General features: G+C 34.4%; 1 long non-coding RNA gene across 1 annotated transcript; it reads left to right on the top strand.

The window, feature by feature from the left end:
• Positions 1 to 1,246: 1,246 nt before the first annotated feature.
• LOC134258325 (uncharacterized) lies at positions 1,247 to 5,121 on the top strand. Its single transcript, XR_009990144.1, has 5 exons — positions 1,247 to 1,318; positions 1,782 to 1,904; positions 2,124 to 2,289; positions 3,235 to 3,515; positions 4,379 to 5,121. It is a non-coding gene; the product is annotated as an uncharacterized LOC134258325 (long non-coding RNA).
• The last annotated feature ends 1,106 nt before the right edge of the window (positions 5,122 to 6,227 follow it).

Genomic DNA, 6,227 nt, shown 5'->3' with positions numbered 1-6,227 from the left:
ATGAATATGTTAGTAATTTACTGTAGGGTGAATTCACCATGCATCGGACACCCTTGTACTTCAACAAGTTCTAGCGATATCGCTACCAACGGAAAATTATCAAAATGGAGCTTAACATTTAGTTTGTGATTGAAATATCAATTTAGGACACAATTATATGCCTTTTATTGAGAAAATATCCCTAAAAATCGAGTTTTTAGGAATAACTGAGAATTTACCATGGATCGGACATTGTTCAGTCCATGCATCGGACAGACGGTATTTAGACCAGAAAAATATCATACCTTCATCACAGTGCTTAAAATCCTTGATATAGATATATTTTCATCTTTTATCTAAGAAATAACCCTCAAATTAAATTTAATTGACGATATTATTGCACAAATGTAGAACGATTCAAGATACCTCACTCTGCTGTAGAAATGCTTAAAATGCTTATAATGCAGTAATTCGCGCCTTTTTCTCATGGTTTATCATACTCTGGTTTGTAGAAATAAAATGAGTCAAATTCCAGACGTTATATATCGATAACAAGTATTTGGACTGAAAATATAGAGTTTTTATTTTCTTTTTCCGCAAAAAACAGCTGTCAGCTGGGTTCTGTATGGAAATGGTAGTGCTTACCTTTGCATCGAAAAGTGTCCGATGCATGGTTAATTTGTGTCCGATGTACAGTGGAATTAGCATACTAGTAAAAACCAGCTCTAATAAGAATTAAACAAACATTGAAGTGAAATTTCTTCGTAATTAATGTAAAATTACCAATCCTTGACAAAATTCACCAAAGTCCGACTCGTTCTTTGGAAGTCGAATTTAAAAGAACGATAACTCTAAAAATCGCAAAATCATAAATTTCAGGTTATTCCCCTTTGATGATGTAAAATATGACGTAACTTCAAGGCCATCTGTGGGGTATATTTATCACAACATGATAAATACAATCGGTATCATTAAAAAATTTAAATCTTCATCTTTATGACAGAAATAAATAAATACACAGAACTCTTAATTTCAAAGAGAGTTAATTGCCCAAAGTTGTCCGAAGCAAGGTATGTGTCCGATGCATGGTGAACTCACCCTAATTGTTTTTAGAATTTTTTAGTGTACAGCTGATATCTTTTAGATCTATATATTTTTAGATCTGTATTATTTCCTTTGAGATTTATATTTTTACAGCTTTTGTTTCATTTCAATATTATATTGCCTATTTTGTTGTTGTTTTAGAGGGATGGACCATTCTCCTTTGATCCTTTTACAACAGGTGTCCCTGGAGTTTACAAAGTTCAAATATTGAGGTTTCAGAACCCCTAATTTAATAGTGAGTGCACAACTTTATGTACTGTAAACCAACTTTTATTCGCGACGACTTTATTTCGCGATTTAATAAGGGTAAACTCATTCGCGACGATTTATTTTCATGATCAAGTCTTTTCTTTTATATATTTCAATAGACACAGAGACTTCAAGGACCGGTTCGCGGCGAGAAATATTTGCGATGACGAGGCCCTCGTGAACCTCGCGAAAATTTCTCGCATGCGAATAAAACTTGGTTTACAGTATTCTACTTAAAAATTTCAATACTTGTAATACATTTTGGATTTGATTTTTAATGTTTAAATATTCACAGACTGATTCAGATTTTTATGAACAAGTAATAAGATGGTTAATTTTATCATTAGATTACACCATGGTCCTAAAGTCTTTTAAACATTTGCCTTCTTCTGTAATGTTTAATTCAAAGTCACTTGAAAATACCAAAGATTTTCACTTATTGCTTTCAGTCCAGTGAGTCTACGACAGATAAAGGATTAAGCTGACATTATCCACATTGTCTTTGCATGGTACAGTGTAGCTGCAGCTTACAATAGAGCCAACAGCAGTAGACATAGCATGCTTCATCAAAGGTAAGTCTCCGGAGCAGTGTTTGTAGCAATTCTTGTACTCTGTCCTGTATTGAAGCTTCAGGTCCAAGGCAAATGTTCTCTGCATGGATTATCTAATGGTGTTGGTTCTTTCTGAAAAGATGTTACTGCTGAGTGGAGCCTTAGCAGTCTGTTTTCTTTGATAGTCAAAGAAGTGACGCAAGTCCTTAAGGTTTTCAATCATATGTTCTTGTTTTTCAGATGCACCAGATGCAGTGGCACAGTCTCCATCACTGATGAAATGGGATATGACTAGTGGACAGTCATCACTTTGTAACTCACCAACACAATTAGTGACCCATCTCTTCTTGTCTCCAGTGGTGTCTCCGGAGGAATGCTTGCAGTGCAGTCTTCATGTCCTGGGCAGGTAATTTCCTTTCCTATAATTGTTTCCCAGGTGTGTTCCTTTTTCCCACAGAACACTGCCATAACATCTTTCCTCTGAGTGACATTTTCACTTACGGTATATGTCACTTGGGTGGCAGCTAATGGTATGGGCCGGGTTTCCTAATTGGCACTTAAAGTAGCTATATTATATAGGGCATCTCCCTCTGCTCTGATGGAGGTAACAGAAAGTCCACATTTTTAGCTCTACTGGTTAAAGACTAGAAGAGCTTAATTGCAATAGTAATTAAGGTGTCCATCAGTCTCATGTTTCAGTATAACTTGGCACACAAGTAGACTAACAATTTTTGAATGGTGTTGCCATGGTAACAAAAATATTTTAAAATGCTACTCCTCCTACAGTTTTGGTCTGATTTCAGTATAACTTGGCACACAAGTAGACTACACTAAGATACATAATTCTATTTATCTGTTTTTGATTTCAATGAATGGCATTGCTGTGGTAACTAAAAATAGAAATTTCTTTGAAATACATGTATTTTCAAAATGCTACTCTTCCTATAGTTTTGGTCTTATTTCAATATAACTTGGCACACAAGTGGACTACACTAAGATACTTGATTCTTTCTATTGGTTTTTTGATTTGGATGAATGTTGTTGCCATGGTTACTTAAAAGAGAAATTTCTTTGAAATATTTTCAAAATGCTACTCCTCCTACAGTTTAAGTTTGATTTCAATAAATCTTGCCAAGAAAATGACTAAACCAATGATCAGTTTTTAATTTATTTATTGCTGTTGCAAATTAAGTTTCAAGCTACTTTTCTCTTCCTTCATTATAAGTGTAAACCAGTAGAGCTAAAGTCTTGTCAGAGACTTTGGATTCAATAAGTTCTTGAATGTTCTGCATTATTTTTTTTCATTATAGTTTTGTTCATGTCTGTGATAATTTTCCCTACTTTGTTACAGTTTGTTGCATGTTGGTGGATGTTGCTGTTTTAACATTAGCACCAAGAAGTCATGCTTTTACCTTCTACTTGTGGTACCTAAGTGACCAACAGCCATGGTCACATTTAGCCGTGCAACTCTTCGACCCCTTACAGATCTTCTTACCTCTTCATAGAGCTTTTCTCTATGAATGGTATATTGGCACTTCTTACATTAGATAGAAAGGATCCATGCCAGGCCTTGTTTTTCCTCCCCATGCTGATACCAGTCCAGTGAATGGTCATTACAGTTTGGAAACTTCAGTGAGTGTTCTTTAAATGCATTGTTCCACAATTTAGCAGTCTTTTCTTGGTGAAGTACTTTGTATAATTTTGAATTTCGGTCATCTGACACTGATTCCATGTAGGTGTCTACTGGCTGGACCTCACTTGGCCCGGGTCATAGAAACTTCATCTCACTGCTTCAGCTCTTGGCCTGGGGCCCATAAAACTTAAACGAAATCACTTTTGATCTCAGTCTCACTTTTACCAAAGGAATATTTAGTGGAGAAGTGAGACTGAGATCAAAAGTGAGCTCGTCTAAGTTTTTATACCCTTCAAGCCTGGTGGTTCCTGTATTATGCTAGAAGAGTTATCACCCATTTTTCATCCCTTAGGTACAAAAATAAATTTTGATGCACTAGGATATGAAAGATAAATAGCTAATAGACATTTTTTGCAAATTTCATGTCATTTCATTAACTTTTAGTTGTCTTAAAGGTCTTAATTGCAATGAAATAGCCATTCAAACTTATGTGAAAGATTCATTCCACAGTTTATACATTCAAGTTTGATCAAATCATAACTAAGGGGTATGTGGGTGGGGAGGCCGCAACTAAAACTTCATATACCTGGGAGGAATACATTCAGAAAAAAATTCTCTTAAGAACAGCAAAGTCATGATCAATTCATATTTATATGCATATAGCATCTTGTATTGCAAATTTAAATCTGTTCAAATCATGACCCCTAGAGTAGGTGTTTTACAAGTGAGTCATGTGAAAAAATTACTCCAATGTGGACAAAAGATTTAATAAAATTTGAACATTATATATTTCATGCTTGATTTCAGTATGTAAGTTTTTTTTTATATTAACTATATATTTAAACATTTCATTTTCTTTTAGCTTTTGTCCATTATCTAACTTTGGTTGGGAGTTCCAACCTTTGGGAGGAGGAGCCATTTTTTTCCATGAATAATAACTTTCACAGTTGGATTGATTAATAATGATGGATATTCTTGGATAACTGCAGTGATGGACACAAACTAGCAAACAAACTTGGATTGATTAATAATGATGGATATTCTTGGATAATTGCAGTGATGGACACATTAACTAGCAAACAAACTTGGATTGATTGATAATGATGGATATTCTTGGATAACTGCAGTGATGGACACAGACTAGCACACCATTTTTGTGAGAAACAGTGGAAAAGTTCTACATTAGATCAACGTTGATTGACCAATTAATGCACTTAAAAATTAATCTTCTAAGAATTATGAAATGTGTGTGAATAATATGTCAGATATCTAATTAAAGGGAGACTACTTCAGCAGGCCACTGTTTGTGATACATTTTCTTTTGTAATTGTGTAATTTGCAGAGCTCAAATCCAAAAAATATTAATGTTTGAAATATTATGTATTTATAGTGATAACATAATTAATGCAATATTCAATATTTTTTCTTTCATAATTTCTAATAAAAATTTTCAATAAGACACATTTATTATATATACTGTATATTGTTGAGAGAGGGCGAGAATTTATTTAAACAGGTTCTTACAGCACTCCGAGATTTTGTCAAATTAAATTCATCTTAGTACATAATATAATAAATTTTATGAGAATACTATAGTAAATCTATTTGTTTGTCCAGGCATATTTTTAATTGAGGATATCAACACATTCAGAGAAATTAAGCTTTTTCGCCACTGATCTCATGCTATTTTTTTGTTAATACCCGGTAAGTGGAGATTTGGATTATTTCCCATTACAAAGTTATTTTATTTCTGATCTTTCTGCCTGCTATAATTATTGACATTATTAGTAATACTTTTGAGAAACGTCTCAAAGATGGCAACACACGACAAACTGTTTTACAGACTTTTTATTCATTGAAGAAGGATAAGATAAGGTGTTTAGTGTTAGAGGATTATGGAAAGAAATGAGCAATTTGATGGGTATAAATGGGCTTATATCAAAGTTAACTTTTGCATTCATTTTTGATGCCCCACCACACCCCCACTTCAAAAGTGGAACGGTTTACAGTGATCGGATGTCAGGACGTACATCCATCGTCCGTCCGTCTAGCTATATATTACGCTTTGGTGTACCCATCTCTTATCTGCAACATCCTCAGGTAGGAAATTAAGATGAAACTTATATGGAAACATCCTCAGGTAGTGACTAGATTCAAGTTTGTTCAAATCATGACCTCAGAGGGTAGGGCCACAAACAATCCTGGGGTGAAAGGGATTCTCATTTGTTCAATTGAAGGGCTACGCCCTCATTCAAAGGGAAATAATTCAGAAAGTGAAAATTTGGTAGCATACATTTTAAAAATCTTCTCAAGAAACACTAGCTGTGCTTAGAAAGATGAAACTAATGGGGAGACATCCTCAGGTAGTGTTGATTCGAGTTTGTTAAGGGGACCAGGAATGTATATAAAGTTCAAACTTAAAGGATAAAAAAGCCAAAGTTAGTGTAAGAAATATGTAAGCATCCATAGTAGTTTAGGTTCAAGTTTGTTCAAATCATACCCCTCCTCTTTAAGGGTAGTTTTTTTCCTAACAATGATGCTCAGGTGAGCAATGTAGTCCATGGGCCTCTTTGCTTTTCAAATTGAATGTGAGCACTTCACATCTCAGCCATCTACATCAATCTTGCTTAACAACAGCACTTACAGAACTAATATCAGAATAGTATTGAAGTGGCCTAGATACAGTTGCATTGCCATTTTGTTTACGAAAT

Source organism: Saccostrea cucullata, unplaced genomic scaffold, assembly GCF_032062105.1.
Source record: "Saccostrea cucullata isolate Sc308-1 unplaced genomic scaffold, CSIRO_AGI_Scuc_v1 ctg799, whole genome shotgun sequence".
Taxonomy (NCBI): Eukaryota; Metazoa; Mollusca; class Bivalvia; order Ostreida; family Ostreidae; genus Saccostrea; species Saccostrea cuccullata.
Note: the sequence above shows the minus strand (reverse complement) of the source record. Positions and strands in the feature narration are given on the sequence as shown.